Source organism: Cavia porcellus, unplaced genomic scaffold (assembly GCF_034190915.1).
Source record: "Cavia porcellus strain 051 isolate PalLab524CR breed Dunkin Hartley unplaced genomic scaffold, mCavPor4.1 scaffold_21, whole genome shotgun sequence".
NCBI classification, from domain to species: Eukaryota; Metazoa; Chordata; class Mammalia; order Rodentia; family Caviidae; genus Cavia; species Cavia porcellus.
In genome coordinates, this window is record NW_026947504.1 from 15,065,180 (window position 1) to 15,087,058 (window position 21,879).

Genomic DNA, 21,879 nt, shown 5'->3' on the forward strand with positions numbered 1-21,879 from the left:
GCTTTGCCTGATTTATAGGGCATACATACGTGACATCATCTGCTGTGGAATTTAGGTTGTTGAACAAGATGTCTGCAAAGCTTACCCTGGGTCACTACTACGGAGCCCTGCCCTGTCTTTCAAAACCTAAAGGTTTTTTAATAAGGGAAAAAAAGCCCTCTTGGTTTTTCTAAGGTACTGTACAACTATAAAGCCTAATGTACTGTATATCTATAAAGATCATGAAAGTGGATTTTCCAGTGCAGCATGGATAATTAGATGGACATGAAGCAGAATTGCTATTTGATCTCGAGCAACAATCACATATCACATATCAGATTGAAAATGTACTTAGTCTCCTCCCTGAGCCTGACTTCTTTTCCCGTATGCTAGGATGAACCCATCGCCCTTCAATGTACAGTGCCTTTCCTTTGCTTCTGTTACTCCTTCTTCAGGGTCAGATCCCCCACTATTTCCCCTTGGAGGTTTTGATTTGTTCTTTGGACTCAGGTTCAGTGGAACCTTTGTGGCAAGCTCTCAGCCTCACTCCAGAAAAGGCTTGTACCTTCCTTATCTGCTCTATAGAATCCTTGATCCCAGTGTTTGAAACCTAAATATTTAGTAAATGTATGCTGCAACCTGTAGATGGATAGATCTATCTTATCTATGTATAAAATCATTAAAAAAGACAAACATAGAACTACATATTTATGGTATACAACATGATGTGCTAGAACATGCATACACAGTTAATGACTAAATCAAAACAATTAACATATGTGTTGCCTCACATGCAATTTATCAGTGATGAGTACATTTGAAATCTGCTCAGTAATTTTCAGATATATGATACGTTGTTATTAACTATAGTCAGTCACCACCGTAGACAACAGACCTTCTGAATTATTTCTGCTGTCTAACTGATATTTTGCAATCTCCAGCTAACATGTCTTCATTCCTTCCTCCCAGACCTTGGTAAACTTCATTTTATTCTGCTTTTGTGAGTTTACCTACTCTAGATTTCTGTGTAAGTAAAACCACATGATATTTGTCCTTCTGGGTCTGGCATATTTTACTAACATAAGGTCCTCCACATTAATCCATTTTATCACAAATGATAAGCTTACTTTCTTTTCAAGGCTGACCAGTAGTACATTGGGCTGATGAACCAAACTGCCTTTATCCATTCATCTGTTGGTGAAGACTTAGGTTTCTTTCCAGTCTGCACGTCTCTTAAAGGAAGAGTGTTTTATTGTTTCTGAATCTCAAGGAGCCTAATGATTGACTTAACTTCTTTCGTACACTTTTTTTATTCTTCTGAACAAAAACAAATTGTTCTTGGATGTGTGGAGTAGGTATTCATAAATGTTTCCACAAATAGTCTGTAGGTTTCTTTGAGGAAAAACTGTATTTTTACAATTGAGTATTTATTATTCTACACTTATAGCAAACAGTAGGGGGATAGAGCACTCTGGGGAGAAGAAGGAAGGAAGGAAAAGAATAAAAAAAAAAAGAAAAGCTTGGGAATTGAGTGCAATCTTTCCCCTCCACTGCTATACACCACCTGTTCAGCTCCACAAACTCATTTTAATAAAGTCTGCCTTATCGTCTTCCAAAAGGAAAAGAAAAAAAATAGCTTACTGGGTTAAATAATTTGCACTTCATAGAATGAAATGTTTGCACTGAGATCCTGTTTTGTACTACTGACACAACGTACCCTTCCTTTAGGATATGAACACTCAGAGGTCTAAAACTTGGCTCATTTAGGTGACACTAGTTATCCCAAGCAAGTAGTATGCAGAGTTAATTGGAATGAAGACATGTGAGGACTAAAACATATATGCTTGATGTCACCAGGCCATTTTATGAGTGGCTAAATTAATGGACATTGGGAAAAAGGAGACCTGTGCAGTGTCTCAGAGTCAAGGATAGGATTCCTTGTGTATTCCTTTATAGATCCAAGTGTATTCCTTTATAGTTGGACATTTTAGAAAGCACAAAATTCTTTGTTGAAAGCAATTAGGGAGCTCTGCTTGTCTGATCTCTGCAACATATTTCTTCAAAAAGACTCTGTTCTCTCTTCTGCATCAAAACTTGTCATCTAGAAAGAGTCAGCCACATTAGGAAACTTTCAACAATTTAGATTTGTGTCATCAGGATCAGGTGAACACTGTGCTTGCCCGCTGGACTACACACGTAACAACATTCAACTGTCTCTGATAATCAGACTGTGGATTCTGTTACATATCTGGGTTTGCCTAGAAAAGGTAATATCTGATGATATCCCAGATAGGGGAATATTTTTCTAACCTATTACAAGAACACCACACAAACTAGCAAACGCTTTGCAACTTACAACAGAATTCTGCTGATTTCCTGAGTCAGCTGAATGGAACATACAGAGCTCTGATTCAGGAGATACCTTCTGTAGTCAGATATCAAGAAAATAACTTTATCTTTAGCAGCAGGATAGTGACCTTCCTTTGTGCCAGGGTCACTAATTCGCTGAGTGACTAAGATTGAACAGCTACAGATGCCAAGCCGCTGTTTCCACTGCTGGACGTGTTTGTGTCCCCTCATTGATCTGTCCTTCCTCCACTCAGTTCTAAGTTCAGATGTCTACCTTTTGAGGTGAAATCTTCTGGGATCCAAAACCTTACTCATCCCTCTATTGCAGTCTTTTATACTCTATATCATTTCTTCTTAGCCCTTAGAGATTTTTGTTTAATTTTTTTTTTATTGTATCTTTGCCCAAAAGAAACCAAAATCCAAGAGGGAAAGATTTTGTTCACTGAGACAGCTTTGGTTTCTAGCATAGCATCTTGTACTTAGAAACTATGCAAGGAATATGCACTGATGAAGTGAATTAATGAATATTTTTGAGAAGTGATCCTATAATGATTCTGCCTTCTAATACTTGTGAGTCTTTCAAATCCTGGATACCACTCCAAGCCTCATTTTGTTCATCCGTACAGTTGGAGCATACCATAGTACAATTTCTTGCCTATCAATCCCCACTAACATTGATAAAATACTGATAAACCGTAAATAACTTTTCATGTGTGCCACATCAATAATAATTAAGAAGCTGTGGCTTATCCTTCATTAGGGTGAGAAAATAAATTTCATTTTTTTTGAGATTACGAAAGGAGCTTTTATTCAGTCTGGAAAGAGAATGTTGAGAACCTTCTTCCAGAACATAGTCTAACTTTTAAAGGTTATGTAAATGAAAATAATAAAAAGTGATTTAATTCCTATGAATTTAGTCATACTTCATCAAAAATAATTAATTGTTTTTCCTCTATTGCAATTTGGGTTGCATCGTCATGAGGCTTTGAATTTATATGGAACTAAGTTTGAGTTCTGTATCTGCTGCTTGAAAACTACACAAAACCTGTGACCTTAAAATATTTCCTAATTTTTAGAAAATATATACAAACAGAACAGTGCCTTTTACCTATCACAGTACCTGTTAGAAAATAGATATGCTATTTTTTTTCTGTTCTATTCTGCATAGTCTTTTCTGTTCTATTTTATCTATGCCACTCCAAGTTGGGTAGACCCAGAGAAGGGAGTGACAACCATGCAAATGACACAATTGATAGAATTGGAAAGAAGTATGAAATATAAATGACCTTTATTTTAAGAATGCGGGGAGAGACCCCCCGAGCCATTCTCTCTGGGGTCTGGCAATATCTCTGTTGGACACGTGGAGTGGGGGCATACATGTAGCTTAGGTTTGGGGTGGAGCCTAAGGGGCATTACTGATTTGCAGGTAGCCCATTGGTATTCATTTGGCACCACAGGTAAATTCCTAGGGGCAGGGAAGATGGAGCCACAGGTAAATTCCTAGGGGAGGGAAGGTAGAGCTCCTTGGTTCTGCCTCCAAGACTTTACTGGCTACAGTGTCTGGCCTAGGGCAAGATTCTTTCATTCCCATCTTATGATTATTAGGAAAAAGGGCGGAGACTTCTTTCTTTTACTGCTTCCTGCTGGAAGGGGATGCTGTACTGGGGTTTAGGAATGTCGATGGGATGACAGTTGATGCCCTTGTAGAAGGTTGTGCCAGATGTTCTAGCCAGGACAACTTTATCACTGGTGAGGGCACATGTGTTAGACTGGGGAAACAAAGAGACAAGATGTTACGAGGAAGCATGGCACTGTCATATTTAAGGACCCAGGTGAGGTAGAAGGAAAGGTGCCTTTGATTTAGATATGTCATTTTATCAGGACCATGTTGAGATAGAATCATTTCCATGGTAAGGTAGAATTCTGAAAAATAAATGTGGGGTTAGGAGGAGTGAAGTTATGAGAGGTGATTACTCCCCCATCTGAAAGGGTAAAAGTTAAGAAGGTAGGTAGGTAAGGCTTGTCTCTGGTATACATGATGTGGGAGTATTTAGGAAATACTGATGAGAGTACTGCTGTTAAAAAGGATAATAAATTAGAAACCAAATTGGATGACAAAACATGACAGCCTGAGAGTTGTGGATATGAATCCTTGGTGAGATGGAGATGAGTGGACAAAAGGATGGTTAGATCTAGGGCTAGAAGGGCACCACTTAGCCTGAGTGATGTGAAACCAGGATGGCAGTCTAACAACTTTGACCGCTGTTGAGGTTGCCAAGAAGACCAGGTATGGACCACTCTAACTTGGTTGTAGTCCTTGGGATGATTTTCTGTAACAGGACTTTAGTAAGTATATCAGCAGTTTCCCTGGTTGTGGGAAAGGATTTTATGTATCCTGAAAAAGTATAAGCAAAGTGAAAAGACAAAATTTATGTCAGTCTTGACCAGGGTTGTGTGTGAAAAACTGGTGAACAGGAAAGGAAGGGGGTGGTCTATATCATTGAGGAGAGGTTTACTAGTGACAACAGGTGTAAGCTGTTGAGACCTCAGTGTCTAGGTCAGTCTATAAACACAAGGGAATAAAAAAGCATTTTTAAGATTTGGGACTGAAGAGTGAGTGGTGGAGGGAAGATTTGGCACCACTGGGTGGATTGGGAAGAAGCAGTCTGGGACCTGCATGAAATAGGCCCTGTTTGTAAATGGCATGGGTTGACCCTCAATATCTCCTAGAGACTGAGGACTTAATATAGCAGCCTGAAAACTCAGGAAGAACTCTGAATATATGGCCTCTATCCACAAGTATAGAGAATGTCTTACCTGAGACTTTTAGTGGGACTTGGACTCTGAGACAGACACCTTAAAGTGGGCTACTGTTGGCCCTGAGCCACGTAAGTCTTCAGCAGCAAGTTTAAGCAGATCTGTCAGCGATGAATCTGGCAGTGTTGGCATTTCCTGTAAGGGCTAGAAGTTAGGATGGCTTACCCACTCTCTGGTGGCTAGGACAGTCCAGAGCCCTGGGGTAAGATCCCAAAGGAACGCCAGGTTGGGGCACTCTCTTGCCCAATGTCCTTCTGCTGCATTTGAGGCATGGTCCAAGGGTGGGGGGCCCAGGTAGCTCCACCTTGTGTCGGTTTACCTGTCTCAGAATTTCAAGTGTTGCTGTTATCTCTGTTGTTGAAAACACAAAAAGCCATATATTAAGGTAGTTTCTGGGGTTTGAGGGTCAAGTTTTTGTTTGGGATTTGGTCTACAGTAGAAGGTATCTGTAGAATGAAGTATGCAAGAGTCAAATATTATCATCAATAGGGTATTTATAATTTTAGTAATGGCTTCTCATAAGGAGGACAAGGTCCAGGGAATTTTAGAAACTGACATGTCATTTATGTCATATATAAGTATCTCTTTATATATAATTAAAATGTCTAATTCCATCTGATTTCTGGAGGATGGCCTATTTTATTAATTTTTCTTTGTTTTTTTTTTTTTTTTGTCTTTTTTCATTTTTATGGGTATCAGGGACCGAACTCACTACTGCCTGTTTGCAAGGCAGGCGCTTATGCTTCTGAGCTAAATCTCCAGCCCCAATTTTTCTTTTTATTTAGGAGAGAAATCAGCTATGGTGTCATTTAATGTCTAGTGATTTTTAGCAAAAGGAATTTATAATTACCTCTTAATTTTAGTTGTTAAACATCTAGGAGATTGGTAACAGTACAGTATAATATAGGCAGTAAGCTTAAAATTAAAACATTAAATGGCTATTAACCATGAGCATTTTAACATTTGAATGCTGAAGATATTTGTGAAACATCTCTAAGTGTATATCTGAATCTGAAAGAAAACATTTTCCATGCCTGGAACACAAGAAAAAGGCAGCAGAAACAATCATAATTTTATATCTGAAAGCACGAATACACCATCAGATTGACAACAATGAATTATCTATTGTGATTTGCCACATTTGTCTCTGCGCTGGCAGCCAGAGCCCTGCTTGTGCTTGGGGTGGGGGCTGACTGCTCTGGCGTGCAGCGGGCAGGGTGGGCGGAGCATTTAGAGTAGGGGTGGCACATGAAGAGTGACAGGCGGGGGAGCACCAGGGCGCACAGCGCATGGGGTGGAGCCAGAACTGCTCTGGAACTGCCAGCAGGGCAGGGGCAGTATAAGCAGAGTGCGCTGGGCAGCGGGTATATGGCAAAGGCAGGGCAGGGAGGGCACACAGCGCTCGGAGCTGAGGCACTACATGAAGCTGGGTCCCCACGTGGAGCTGGGGTGCGGCAGGAGAGCCCAGAGCAGCCCTCGCTTACCTCCCAACACTGTTTGGGTGCACCTCCCCCATCTCGGCGGGGAATGGGTCCGCATGTGGTGGGGGGAGTGGAATCGGGAGGAAAGAAAGGGGAAGGACACATTCTTAAAATAAAGGTTTAAAGATAAAGAGTTTTGTAAACTTGTTGTCAGTGTGATAAGCAATAAATAAATATGGTTTTTTGGGGGGAATGGGAAGTGGTCTCCAAGATAAAATCTGGTGGGGGCCTGGTCCAGGCAGTCACAGTCAGGTGAGGCAAGAGACTATGGTGTCTGGGGACAGTACAGTCACCAGAGGCACGAGTTCCCGTGGATTTTAGTAACGGCTCTGCCTGTGAGAGCTTAAAAAGCTCTAAAGGACGTGAGAATTTTCTCTCACAGAGGAAGACTCTGCCTTGGGCTGTCTTAAGGACGTGAGAGCATCACCCGAGTCCATAGAAGGTGGAGAAAACCCCCATGGGGCCTGGCCCAGCAGCCCGAGTAATCTTGGGGGTTGCTCACCTGTGGTAAATGAATTAGACTGTTGTTGTTTGCAAACCAGCAGTGACAAGTTTAGCAGCTCCCAAGTGTTGAGAAGTGAGGAATTAATTCAGGACGCAGTCTGGTTCGTGAATCAGCAGGGGACTCGGAATGGGGATTCCAGATCACTCGCCTGCCGATCCGAGTCACGCAGCACCATCTGATAGAATTGGAAAGAAGTATGAAATATAAATGACTTTTATTTTAAGAATGCGGGAGAGACCCCCTGAGCCCCGGGAGTCCGGCATTCTCTCCAGGGTCTGGCAATCTCTCCATCGGACACGTGGGGGCATACATGTAACTTAGGTTTGGGGTGGAGCCTAAGGGGCATTACTGATGCACAGGTAGCCCATTTCATATTCATTTGGGGCCACAGGTAAATTCCTAGGGGCGGGGAAGGTAGAGCTCCTTGGTTCTGCCTCCAAGGCTTTACCGGCTACAGTGTCCGGTGTAGGACAAGATTCTTTCAATATGAACTAAAAATAACAAGTGGCTACTCTAAGCAGGCTCCAAATTAAACATAACACATTGACAAAGCTATTGGGAGTCTATGATTATTACCTTCCTTTTATGTAATGAAATTCAAGCTTGGAGAAGTTAGGTAATTTGCCCATGGTTACAAAACACGTATGAGCCAGAGTAGGAAACTGGACCCAAGGACATAAGGTACCAAAGTTTCTGCCCTTAACTAGTACAAGGTGGCCCTGGCAAGTGTCATTAGTGGATGCTACTGGCAAACCGCCTGGGTGAACAAGCAGCCTTGCAGTCACCAGCCTGTTTGTCCACATCCGTGTCTGTCTGCTCTCATAGGCCGCTCAACTTCTCACTGGCCTCTGAATGACATTCTGGTCTCCTTCATGCATCTGTTTTAGTGGTTTAATGAGTCAGATATGCAGGGTACACAGTATCGTCTTTCACTCTTGGCAGACATTCTGTCATTTTACCTGCAGAATCTGTCAGGTCTACCTGGAGAGCCTGTGTAAATGTTTTCTTATGAGTAGAGGGCAGAAGGAGTCAAATATAGGATTGAAGATTAGTACTTGAGTAGTTCAGATCGTAAATGGAAATTGCATGTTATTAAAAGGCTCCAGTTCTTCTTTTGCGTGACAGAACATCTTGTGCTGGATGCTCCTTCATGAAGAAATCACCGCTGAAATATGTTTGTCCTTTTGTGCCTAATGAAGACATCACAAGCCTCTCTCCCATCTTGGTTCATTCTGGCTGAAGTTTGGATCAGTTCTGAGAGGAAACACCCAGAGTTCTGTGAGGAGTCCAATCCCTACAGTGCTCACTGTGGAGGGGTGGCCGTGCACTGACGTCTGAAGACCTTTCTGTATGGAGTTTCTGACAGTCCCACACTACAGGCCTTTCACTTATTCAACGAACATTTATCAGGTTTGCGCTCTTTGCCAAGATCTCTGCTAGGCACTGGGAACAGGAAAACACAAAATGCCAGCCCCTGCCCTGACTTTCATCAAGAATGCCAACTTGTGACCATACAATTGCACTTAAGATCTAAAAAGTGTTAATAAAGATGCTAACAGATTCCTGTAAGAGACAAGCAGGGAGTGGTTAACAATGCCTGGAGGAGAGGGTCAAAGAGGTATTATATGCTTGGGCCTTGGAAGGTAGTTGTGTAGGTGTGTGCAGGCATAGAACAGACTCTTCAGGTAGGAGGAATGACCCTGGCAAAGGAAACAGGTGGAGAGGAGCATAAAACAGTTCTGAGTACTCTATTAGAAGAAAAAATTAAAACAAGCAAACTGAATCATAAAATTTATTTTCATTAATTTATATCTTAGCAAAAGAAAATAGAAGGGAACAAGACAGAGGAGAAAAGGAACAGAATATATTTTGGGATAGAGAGTAAAAAAATTAAGTATTAAAACCCATTGTTAGAAATTTTTTTCTCGATTCCTGCTTCCCTAATCCAAATTTCAGATTAAGACCTACCAGTCCACTCAATTACCAGATAAAAATGTTAATTTCCTATAACTCTTTACTACTGGGCAAAAATTTTTCTAGTGAAATCTTATCAATTCTTCTGTCAAATAGTCTTAAAAGTTATTAAGTTGCCTGGTGTGGTGGTTCATATCAGTAATCTAAGCACTCAAGAGGCTGAGACAGGAAAACTTACTAAAAGCATTTAGATTTCATAGAGTAATTAGAAATACAAAGGAGAGACAGAACTAGACTGACAGAGGCACCAGGTAACCCAATTACAATTGTGATAACAGTTTACCAAGAAGAGTTAAAATATGAGGAAGCCAGAAACATAAAACGCCAGGGAAACCAGCCCCTTTTACCACTTGATAAAATACAAAGATAAGGGGCGCTCACCTAAGGACTCTTCTTTGGTATGTAGTACATGCACGCATATCCACATATACACACAGGAATACACCTACACATATACACATACATGTGTTCTCACTTTAACATCATTGCATTATTGCACCAGACACACATGTCCCTTTTACCTAATAATTAAGTCTAAACTAACCTTCTTATAACTCTTCTCTCACTAATCCATCACAAAGAGACAGGAGAAATCAAAGACCTGAAAGAATGCAGGTAGAGGTGCCCAGGTTAGGATTAAAGAGTCAAGAGAGCCAAACACATGATGACAACTTTCAAATACCTACCCGAGGGATGGAAAATCACTAGTCCTAAATAAAATGTGTGAGGGACAGGAGCTGGGGTATTCACTTCTGATGCTCCTTCCTCTCCCAGGGTAACTGCCTATCTTTTATCTTCCATTTTTTCCCCCAAAAACCCACTTTTAAAGAACTTTAAACCGTGCCTCTTTAATTAATTACTGAAACTGTGAGTTTACCGTCCTGGGGGTTGTGTGTTCCAGACAAGCAGTGGTACATGATCCCACCCTGCCACAGCATCCTCTAAACTTCAGTTCTCTGTCCTCAATATGAAGATAACTGGTGTGTCTGTCTCGTAAAGATTTTATGAGAGGAAATGAGGTTACGCTGTAAAGAGTTTACCACCATGTGTTTCTAGCAAATCCTGACTGCATTATACTCCCCGTGCCGTCCGTTTCCTGTGTGACCTCATCAGGCGAACTGCGAAACCTCTGCTTGTTTTACCATCCTGTTTGTTCTGCCTGAAACTCTGCCCCCATCAATTCATTCTTCAAATATTGCATCCTTCAGGAAGATGTCGTGACCACATCCCTGCTCTAATCCAAGGCAGACTTAATGACTTCTCCCGTGGGCTCCTTCTGCACACACCTCTATTATACCATGTATTGTACTGAATCATACATTATTGTTTATATAATTACCACATTTATGAAGCTTTAGGCCTCTCAGGAATGAGTCATGGCTTATTTATCCTCAAATACCTTTTGCTTACAATTGTAATTGGCAAGTACAGTGTTGAATAAATGCAGTGAGTGCTCCGTGGATTTTTTTTTGAGTCTGAATGAACAGTTGGGGTCGGTGGTGACACCAATTCCAGAGTCTCCCTAAAGCGAGAGCCAAAGCACATGCTGAGAACTGGGTGTGAAGAGGGGAGGCAGTTAAGAGTCTGATGGGTTCTGTTTTCCAGCAGCTGAAACCATGGCTGGGGTGGAGGCAGCCTTAGGTACCTTGTTGTTCCTCACGTGGACACATGGGATGGAGAAGAAGGCATGTGTCTGCACGTGTGTGTGCACGTGCGCATGTGTGTCAATATATAATGAATGCATATTAATGTAAGAAAGCTTGTCTATTAATTTAATGATGAAGAAAAGATGTTCACTGAAAAAGAAGTCAGGTTAAAAGTAGATAAAAGAGATGAGAAATAGAAATACACCAAATGACACTAAAGATTTTAACATAAGATATTAGTAAACATATCATACTGAAGCATCTAAAACTGAAACAACCTAAAAACTAGAAATGCATTTTAAATGAAAAAAGAAAACATGCCATATATACACAATGAAATATCATTCCCTCACAGAGAAAAATCAAATTATGTCACTTGCAACAAAATTGAGAGAATTGGGAGACATGTCAAGTGACATAAACCAGACATAGAAAGATAGGAATCATATCTTTTCTTTCATGTGTAGAAATTAAAAAAAAATAGAAAGGGAAACAAGAGTGGAGAGGGAGGGAAGTTAAGGAACGGAAAAGGAGGAAAATAGAGACTAGAGGGAAAAATATGGAAACAAAGCTCACTTAAATAAGCAAGAGAAGAGAGCTTGAAGGAAGGTGAATGGGTAAAAAAAGAAAAATCAAGGTATATAATGTACAGGTACAAATTTCCTTTGATAATGTGACCACTACATATGTCAAAAGATTACCAGTAAAATTAATCTAAATAAATAAATAGGAATAAATAATAACTTCCAAGGGACTATTAAAGAAAGGCATAGAAGAGTATAGAGCCCAGAGGAAGAGGAAAATAGTTTAAGGCAAAAGAGGGTAAAAGCCAATTGTGGACTGAAACATCTACAAACTGTGAGCAAAATAAACTGTTCCTCCTTCACCTTGTGGTGTCGGGGACTTTATTCTCAACAAGGAGAAAAGCAACAAAGACGCTTTTGAACAAAGGAAACTCCAGGATAAGATAGTTTCAATAATCAATAGGCTAAATATTTAGGAAATACATAATAAAGATCTGTGAGAATTAATCCATTCTAATTATGGGAAGGAATTGATTCTAAGTAATTGTTTTAAGACTTTTATTGAACTGTATTTCATGTATCACAAAATTTTATCTTTTAAAGGATATATTTTGGGATATATTCCAAGGTTAGAATACATTAAGAGAGGTATTGCAATCTATTTTAGAAATTTTCCTTAACCTCAAAGAAATCCATGCCCATTACCAGTTACTGTGGGTCCACAATCTCCTCCAATTCCTTTGCCTCTGATCCTAGCAACTACTAATCTATTTTCTATCTCTACAGAGTTGTCTGTTATAGACATTTCACTAAAATGAATCATACATGACATGGCCTTTTGTGTCCAACCTCTTTCATTATAATGTTTTCAAGGTTCTTCTTCATTGTTTTTCACTGCTGAATAATATTCCAGTGTGTAGATATACCATATCTTATTTATTCATTTATCAGTAGATAACCTCTGGGATTGTTACCATTATTTAGGTATTATTGAAAATACCTAAAGAGTATCTTTGAATGAGGGCTTCTATGAACGTATAGTTTCATTTTTCACAATGTACATGTAGGAGTGCAATTGTCGATTCATACGATAACTCATTTTAATCTTATAAGGACTGCCATGCTCTTGCAAAACAGCCAAACCATTTTGCATTCCCTCTAGCAATGTATGGAGGTTTTCTTTTTTCTACATTGCAATTCTACATTCTATCCTTTTATCCTTTATGTCTTTTTAAATTTGGGTCATTCTGATTGGCATGAAGCAGTGAATAATTTTGATTCTGAGTTGCATTTTTAAGTGGTTAGTGATATTAATCACATTTCTTTTCACTTGTTGGTCTAATTTTACTTTTAACCTACAGAATGCCAATAAAAATATCAAAAAAGAAGTGACACAAGAAGAATATTGCAAAACAATATCCTTCAGAAGGTGGGCATGATTGCACATGCCTGTAATCCCAACATTCAGGAGGCTGAGGTAGAAAGATTACTGTGAGTTTGAGGCCAGCCTGGGCTACAAAGTTAGTTTGAAGCCATCCTGGATTCCAAAGTGAGTACAAGGCCAGCCTGAACTACATAATGAGGCTCTGTCTCAAGAAGACTAGAAAGAGAGAAACATAGATACACACATAGATGCAGAGAGCAAAGAATAAATCTTGAACTATTCCTTGAGCATTACATAAAGATTACATAAAAATTAGCTGCTTCTAAGTCATGTATTCAAGTATAAAAATTTCAGCTCTAAAATTTTTGAAAGAAAATTATAGAGAAATTTATTTGTATTATTAGGTTAGACAGATATTTGATATTTATAACACCAAAGACATGATACACAAACATTAGGACACTTTTAAAAAAAAGTCATAGAAAAGTCAAAGACCAGAAAAAAAATTCATTTATCTGAGGAAGTTTGTAGCTGGAGTATACAAATTATTTTAAAAACTAACTAATAGGAAAACAATCCAATTTTTTTACACTTTTTTTTTCTTTTTTCTTTTTATCAGTACTGGGGATTGAACTCACTACCACCCTCTTGCAAGGCAGGTGCTTATGCCGCTGAGCTAAATCCCCAGCCCCAAATAATCCGATTTTTAAAGACAGCCAAGTTAATAACAGGTAGAAATGTAGATGAAAGATATATAACAAGCTACTCTGCACCTTTTTTATGAGAATAAAATTGAAAATCATAATTGAAAGGGTTACTATAGCTGGTAAAGCCAAGGAGATCCTATCTCCCCCCACCCTTGGAAATTACCTCTGGCGCCAAACTAAGACCAATGGGCTACCTGTGCATTCCTAATACCCCTTAGGTTCCACCCCAGGCTGAGGCTACTTATGTGCCTCACTCAACGTGTTCCAGAGAGAGATTGCTGGCCCTGGGGTGGAGATGCCATGCCCCAGGGGGTCAGGGGTATCTCTCCCCGCATTCCCAAAATAAAGGTTACTTATATTTTATACTTCTTATCTTTTCAGCCGCCGCCAGTCCTCCTCCTCTTCCTCCCCGTCACAGATCTATCAGATGGTGCCATGACCGGGGACAGCAGGTGAGAGACTCCTGGGGCTGTTTCCCAGTTTCGAGTCCCCTGCTGTTCAAGATCCACCAGACTGCATCCTATAATTCCTCACTTCTACACTCAGCAATTGTACGCTTGGCTGCTGGTTCTCAAACAACACCCGCCAACTTACCACAGGTGAGCAACTCCCCGGAGACAGCCACTGAGCCAGGCTCACGTTGATTTTCTCCCCTCTTTGCGCGGGTTTGTGACCCTTTCATGTCTTTTACACAGCCCAAACCTAGGCCCTCACGTTTTTTCTAGAGCTTTTGGGGCTTTCTGGGCAAGCTGATGTCCACTCTGGACAGCCCACACTGAGAGACCCTCACTTTAAAGCTTTTTACCTTTGCTTTGAGAATGTGCACCTTTCCTGCCAGTTTCCCTGTCGCTTTGTCTCCTCCAGGATCCCTCCCCCTCCCCGCACTTAAAGAGATAACAGCTCTTCCCTTGCAGCCTTTCGGACCCCCAACCACGCTGCCAGCGTCTCTTTGTTTCCCAGCACGCACTTCCTCTCCCCCGCACCGCGCTGCCAGCTTCCTTTTGTTTCCCGTGCGTGCCAACCCGTCCCCCTCCACCGAGATTAAAATGAGACCAGACGATAAGAGATTCACATAAAACTGCTTTAGATTTTAAACAGCTTTTTTTCTTTTTGCTCTCACATTGCACTCCAATTCTGTGGTCCCTACAGTTTCAGCTCCTCGTCCAGTTCGTTCCACGTCGTGCCAGCTCATTCTTGCTGGTGCTGGCTCATTCCGCCCCTGAGACATACCCCCAAGACTGTCCACACCACGGGTTCAGCTTTTGGCGCCGCGTCCTAGGCCACGCATCCCTCACAAATGCGCTGGCTCCTGCAGGTTGCCGCTCACTGGCTGCCGGTCTTATGCCTTTGGGAGCAGAGCCCGCTTGGCCTCAGGCTGTGCGTCTCTCAAACAACAAGGCAAAATTTGACCTCCAAGCCCCATCCCCTTGCGTGGTCGCAGCTGAAATACGTTATTTCCCTGTGCTGTCTTAGCGCCTCAAAGCAGCATCTAGGTGGGATCTCTGCCCGCCCCTGCGTGCTATGTCCCAGCGTTCGCCCTGCCCACTCTGCATGTTCCATGTCAGCCCACCCCTCCATGGCGCCGGGCACAAGCTGCTGCCGCCACCCCACCCCCACGGTGCTGGGCACAAGCTGCTGCCGCCGCTGCTGTTCCTCCGTGGCGCCGGGTGCATGCCGGGCATGCGCCATGGCCACCATCCTTCCATGGCGCCAGGCGCCACCTCTGGCCAACACTGCAGGCCTCCAAGCCCCACCCCCCCAGGGGCGGTCACAGCTAAAATACGTTATTTCCCTGTGCTGTCTTAGCGCATTATAACAAACGTCTAGGTGGGATCTCTGCCCGCCCCTGCGTGCTATGTCCCAGCATTCGCCCCGCCCACTCTGCATGCTCCATGTCAGCCCGCCCCTCCACACTGTGTGGTGGCGATCACCCCGCCCCAAGCACAACTCTGCTCTCTTCCTACAGACACAGTCTATCTCAGAATTTCAAACTGCCTTAAACACTGCACGTTTCTAAAGTCTCGTGGCCCTGCTCAAACATTTTTTTTTCTTCAATTCAGTTCCACTCAAGAGAGGCTATTTTTTTCTTATAATTTTTCTACCATTTATTCAATATTACTGGCCACCTGATAATTTTACCAGCCTGCCTGCCTTATAATCTAAAATGCCAATATTAAGCTCCTACATACTTACTTAATTCTACAGATAACTTTTACTATAGTCCAGATCTCAAGCAACAAGACAAAACTTGACCTTCAAGCTCCACAGAGACCTTGATATGGGTTTTCATATTTTAAATAACACTTGCAGTTCTGAGTCAGACGAATCTGAAAGCTACCTGCCTCCCTCCCGCCATGGGCCACACTCAAATGCAGCAGAAGACATCATAAAAAATGCCCCATCCTGGCATTCTTTGAGACCTTACTCCAGGGCTGTTGGGCTATCCTGGCAACCAGAGAGTGGCTGGGCCATCCTAACTTCTAGCCCACAGACCTTACTCCAGGGCTGTTAGGCTATCCTGGCCACCAGAGAGTGACTGGGCCATCCTAACTTCTAGCCCTCACAGGTCACTGCCAGATTCGTCACTGACAACAATTGCTGCCACATTCTTTAGACCTTACTCCAGGACTGTTAGGCTATCCTGGCCAACAGAGAGTGGCTGGGCCATCCTAACTTCTAGCCCTCACAGGTCACAGGAGCCAACCGCCTTTGGGTGTCTGTCTCAGAGTCCAAGTCACATTAAAACTCTCAAGGTAAGACATTCTCTATATTCGTAGACATAAGAGTCCACTTATACAGAGTTCTTACTGAGTTTTCAGGCTAATAAATCCTCAATGTCTCATGGAGGATTAAAGGTCAACCTATGCCAGTTACAAACAGGGCCTATTTTATACAGGTCCCAGTCCTAAATCTTAAAATGCTTTTATTCCCTTTTAAACTGCCATCCTGGTTTCACATCACTCAGGCCCTAGATATAACCATCCTTTTGGTATTCATCTCTGCCTTACCACTCACAGGTTGTTATGTTTTGTTATCCAGTTTGGTTCTTAATTTCTTACATTCTATTAATGATCATTTTTATAGTAGGACTCTTTAACAGGATTGCCTACAGACTCCAACATCATATATACCGGAGACAAGCCTTACCTACCTACCTTTTAACTTTTATGCTTTCATATGGGGGAATAAGCACCTCTCATAACTTCACTCCTCCTAATCCCACGTTTAATTTTTCAGAATTCTGCCTTGCCATAAAAATGTTCCTACCTCAATGTCATCCTGATAAAATAGCATGTCTAAATCAAAGATACCTTTCCCTCTACCTCACTTGGGTCCATAAATATGACAGCGCCATGTCTCCTCATAACATCTTGTCTCTTTGTTTTTTCAGTCTAACATACATGCATTCACCAGTGAAGTTGTCCTGGCTAAAACTCCTGGCACCAGCTTCTACCTAGACATCAACCATCATCCCGTCGACTCCCCTAGACCTCAGTACAATGCCCTCAGCCAGCAGGAAGTAGTTAAAGAGAAAAATCTTTGCCCCTTTTCCTAATAATCATAAGACGGGATATGAAAGGTTTGTTGGCCCAGGCCGGATACAGTAGCCGGTAAAGCCAAGGAGCTCCTATCTCCCCCCACCCTTAGAAATTACCTCTGGTGCCAAACTAAGACCAATGGGCTACCTGTGCATCTCTAATGCCCCTTAGGGTCTACCCCAGACCGAGGCTACTTATGTGCCTCACTCCATGTGTTCCGAAGAGAGATCGCTGGCCCCGGGGTGGAGATGCCATGCCCCAGGGGGTTGGGGATGTCTCTCCCCACATTCCCGAAATAAAGGTTACTTATATTTTATACTTCTTATCTTTTCAGCCACCACCGCCACTCCTCGTCCTCTTCCTCCCCTCCACAGATCTATCAATAATGAGATATCTTTATCCATCAGAATAGATTAAATTAAAAGAAATAAAAACCATAAATGATAGCAAATAGAAAAACTGAAACCCTCATAACTTGGTGGAAATGTAAAACAGAAAAGCAACTGACAGTTTCATATAAAATTGAGTATGTACTTGAATTGTGTAACCCAGCAATCTCACTCTCATTCTCACACATACACCCACGTTAAATCAATACTTTCATCCTCATGACAAATGTATTTTTATATTTATACTAAATTTGCTGTGAGTAGTCCCCAAATGAAAAGAATCCAGATGTCCTCTCCTTGATGAATGGCAAAACAAACTAACTAGCAAACTATGATTAACCCATGAAACAAAATACTCCCCAGCACCATTAAGACTGGACCATTGACACACACAACCACATGGTGACCTTCTCAACATCACGCTAAGTGACAGGACCCGGATCCAGAATTCAGCTCCCAGACAGTTCTAGCTTCATCTTCAGTATGTTCTGAAAAATGCAGAATTACAGAAGGGCCTGGGAGCAGATCAGTGCTCGCTAAGTGATGAGCTAGGAGAAAGGAAACGAGGGAATTTTTTGAAGGGACAATGGACATTTTACAGCAAAATTATTGTCATTGTTACTTTTCTGGGTTTTATAAAACAATGAACTTCATAGTTAAATGAGAATTTTAAACTCTCTTTTATATGTGTATAAAACATATAAACTCTCTTTTATATGTGTATAAAACATATCTTGATATTTTACTCTGTGTAAATTAGATCCTAATAAAGGGAAAGGAAGAAGGTGCCCAGTACTCTTGTGGGTGGCCATGGTGGTGGTGGGAGCTCCCATTTGCACACCAGTTACACAACTGGCTAAGTGAGACTGAACACTTCTTTTGGCCGCTCCTGTGCCCAAAGTTTTGCACTTCCAATAAGAAAACTGAATGAGGTAATGACCAGGCATTTTGATAAAGAAATTGCTTCCCTTCCCTTCCCTTCCCTTCCCTTCCCTTCCCTTCTCTTCTCTTCTCTTCTCTTCTGTTCTCTTCTTTTTCTCCTCTCCTCTCCCCTCCTCTCCCCTCCTCTCCTCTCCTCTCCTCTCTTTTCCCTTTCTCTTCTCACCCCCCACCAGGTTGTCAGAGATTGAATCCAAGACCTTTGCCTTAAAATATAGTGTGTGTGTGTGTGTGTGTGTGTGTGTGTGTGTGTGTATTAGCCTAACTAGTATATACTAGGTTCTTGCTAAATCACCTAGGCTAGGCTTGAACTTCCTGCCTCAGCCCCTCAGAGTTCTGCGATTATAGGCATGGATTACCACACCTGGTTAAGAGGTGGTTTTTAAAAAATTTATTTTTACTAATATACGTTTGTAATACTTCACACCTGTATTTGTTTTGGGGAATTGGAACATGCATCTAGCATATCTAAATCACTTTCAGTTCCATTACATCCTGCCCTCCCTTCTGCTCTGCCCTTTCCTCAAGTGCTTTCCCCATTTCCAACAAGTCTGTCTTTTAGTTTCTCACTCTGTTTTATTCTTTACTCCTTCATTCATCTATGTTTTAGTGTCTTGTATCGCTTTTGTAGCCCTTCAATCTTTGAGCGCTGTGCTCTTTCTGAGGCCACGGCTGGGTGCACACCCTGATATATGACCAACATAGCAGGGAGGTGAGTGTGTGGATGACTATGGCCAGGCCAGGGCCTTTGCTCCTGCCCAGCATCCTTTGCACGCTGTTTACCACTGAGCTCTGAGCAGCTTCTGCTCAGAATAATGCAGAATCTGAGCACAAATTTAAAGTACAAAGCAAACTCTAAATATTTTTGTTCTACATCAGGCATTGTGTTTTCTTTGTCTCTCAAAGCAATAGCTCAAAAGAATTTAGCAACAGTAAGTGCCAGTCTTCAGGCCCATTCTCATGTGAGAGCTCACACAGTCCTTATTACTGCCTTACCCTGAAATGTAGGTCAGGTGAGGTTAATTAACCTCATTTTATAAATTATTAAAAGGAAAAAAATCTAATAATAACAATGCCAAAATAAACTAAGGTGTGAACATTTTAATTAGCCAATGTTGATCTACTGTTAGAAGAGTTCGGGACTTTACTCATTTCCAGTGCATTGAACTAGTTTTAGTCTGAAATATGAGCACCCAGTCATTGATGACATGTTTGTTTTCTCATTCATTCATTATTCAAGTATTGTTGGGAACTAACCAACAAGACACCAGGACCCTCTATGCATGCAACGCAGCAGGAGGCTGAACCGTCAGTCCACAGTGCCAAGAAACCTGAGGTTTCATGGGGGAAATGAGAAAACTCATCAAGGATCTGTGGTACCAGGTCATCACTATTGTAATAAGGTTACTGGCTCATGAAGGAAGGCTTGTTTACTGTGACATGTTTACTGTGCTCAAATCTGAAAGATAAGACAAATAGTTGACAGCTCTCAGGACATTAAAGTATCACCAAGTAGAATGCACAAAACTTGAAAAATATTCAGGGTTTTCTCATCACAAATTTTGCATGCTATTTCTGTTAGTTACATTTCTCTCATTGCTGAGACAAAACATCTGACACCCAAAGTTAAAGAAGGAAAGGTTTATGTAGCTCAAAGTTTGTAGAAATCTCAGTCCATATCAGCTGGCTCCAAGGCACAGTGGCTTAGGAGACAGGCCTTGTAGAAGAGAAACAGTTCATGGCAAGGAGGAGACAGCAAAATCAAGCCAGGGAAGGGAGAGACAAGACTCTTTTCTTATCTCATCCTTCTGCAGGGTTTTGAATGGTGCCAATCCATTCAGGGGACTGGTCCAGCAATCACCCACCTTTAATTCCCCCACCTTTATCCAATCACCCTTAATTGTAGCATTGAACCGTGAATTCATCACAAACTCTTGATTCAGCTGCCTCTTAAAAAATTCCTTCTAAAAGTGCATGAGGCTTTGGGGGAATATCTAGACACAAACCATAAGGCAGTTTTAAGTGTCTGGCTCTTTTTCTTTAATATTTTTCCTTTTTCTTTCTTTCCTTTTCCCCTTCTTTTCTAAGAGTAATATGAAAGGGTTTCCAGTAGAGAAATGTCATGACCAAATTTCTTTTTGTAGATTCTTAAATGTGTAGTTTAAAATGAGTGTGAAACCACAGACAAAATAAATAGAATATTTAAGAGACTATTATATTAGTAATAATCATAATAATGTCTATGATGGTGTTGATTTAAGGAACCAGTGATCTTACAGATGAGTGGATCAATTAGGCTATAAATTTTTAAATGCTTCTCAGCCTCAATAGTATAGTTTTGATGTATATTTTGTACTTTTAGCCTGCTAAAATTAGCTTATATATTCTGCTAACACACATAATTTCAAAAATCTGTAAAATGTTTAACTATAATTTAAATAAGAATTAAAATAATATAAAATGTATTTTAATATGGATTTTCCAGCATTAATGGAGCAAAGCTTCTATAAAATTACCAAAGAGTCACTAGGAAGCATTGCCACTTTCACAGAGAACAACTAGGCTAGGATGACCCTTAGACAGTCATGTGGACAAGTCTTGGTGAAAGGTGAAATTTTAGTGTGAAGGCAAGGGAGAAGTCAAATGTGAATGGAAGAGTGATTGTGATATATTATCTAGCATTAAAAAAGAGGATAAAGAGAGTTTAGTGCAGGGGAAAGATTATGGGTTCAGTATTGGCATGTTGAATTTAAGGTGCTCAAGAAGTATTTAAACCAGAAATGATTACTGAATCACGGAAATAATTACTTTATGTGACTGAATAGAAAAGCTCAGGAGAGAGGGTTTTTTACTTGAGACACGGTTGGAGGTCACCATTGTACATCTGGAAAACAAAGTCATGACTCAGTTGAGAGTTTCCCAAAATCAAGGGTAGAATTAGAAGAAAATAACACACAGGCAGGTGCTTAAGGACAATGCAAGTCAAGAAGGGACTGCAGGAGGAGTTTCAAAAAGGCTGCCTAAAGGAAAATAAAATGAAGAAAGATGCTATTAGATGCTAAAGGAAACAACGTTGGCCTGGGGAAGGGGGAGCTGTTCTGCTGTGTTGGACACCATCAGAGACTGAGGAAGGTAAATGGGGAGATGTTTTACCCACCTAGCAATCAGGAGGTCTTCGTCATCTGCAGGTGGTCTATCAGGGGGCTCATGGTGGGTCCCATTAACATCTCTCTGAAGCCTGATTTCCACATCGGCAAATATGGCTGTTGACTTTCCCTTTCCTAAAGCATATGAAATGTAGAGAGTTTAATGTATGGCAGAACATCATGAATTTATGGGAGCCGTCATAGTTTTCAGTTTTGCTCATCCTGCTGCTTCCATCTTACATGTCCTGTTGGACTCATCTCTCTCTGCATGCGCTAAAACTACTCAGAAGTATACAATCCCGTGGCATTGAGAGGGTGACAGTCTCAGGGTAGAAACTCTGTTCAGAGATGAGTTCATTCCTCTCCGTCTTACCTACCTAGACATTTTCTTGGCCTCCAAAGTACCTCAAACTTTGCTTTTACACTGTGTAGATGAGTGGCTCATGGGCAACTTACTGGGTGATTCTGAAGTCAGGTGGAACTAGGTTTGTATGCTTCCT

The 21,879-nt window shown here is 41.3% G+C and overlaps 1 long non-coding RNA gene across 1 annotated transcript; it reads right to left on the reverse strand.

Annotated features, from left to right (window-relative positions):
- Positions 1-5,151: 5,151 nt before the first annotated feature.
- Positions 5,152-21,509, reverse strand: LOC134472024 (uncharacterized). Its single transcript, XR_010041848.1, has 3 exons — positions 21,391-21,509; positions 7,129-7,306; positions 5,152-5,496 (listed from the first exon to the last, which is right to left on the reverse strand). It is a non-coding gene; the product is annotated as an uncharacterized LOC134472024 (long non-coding RNA).
- Between the last annotated feature and the right edge of the window lie 370 nt (positions 21,510-21,879).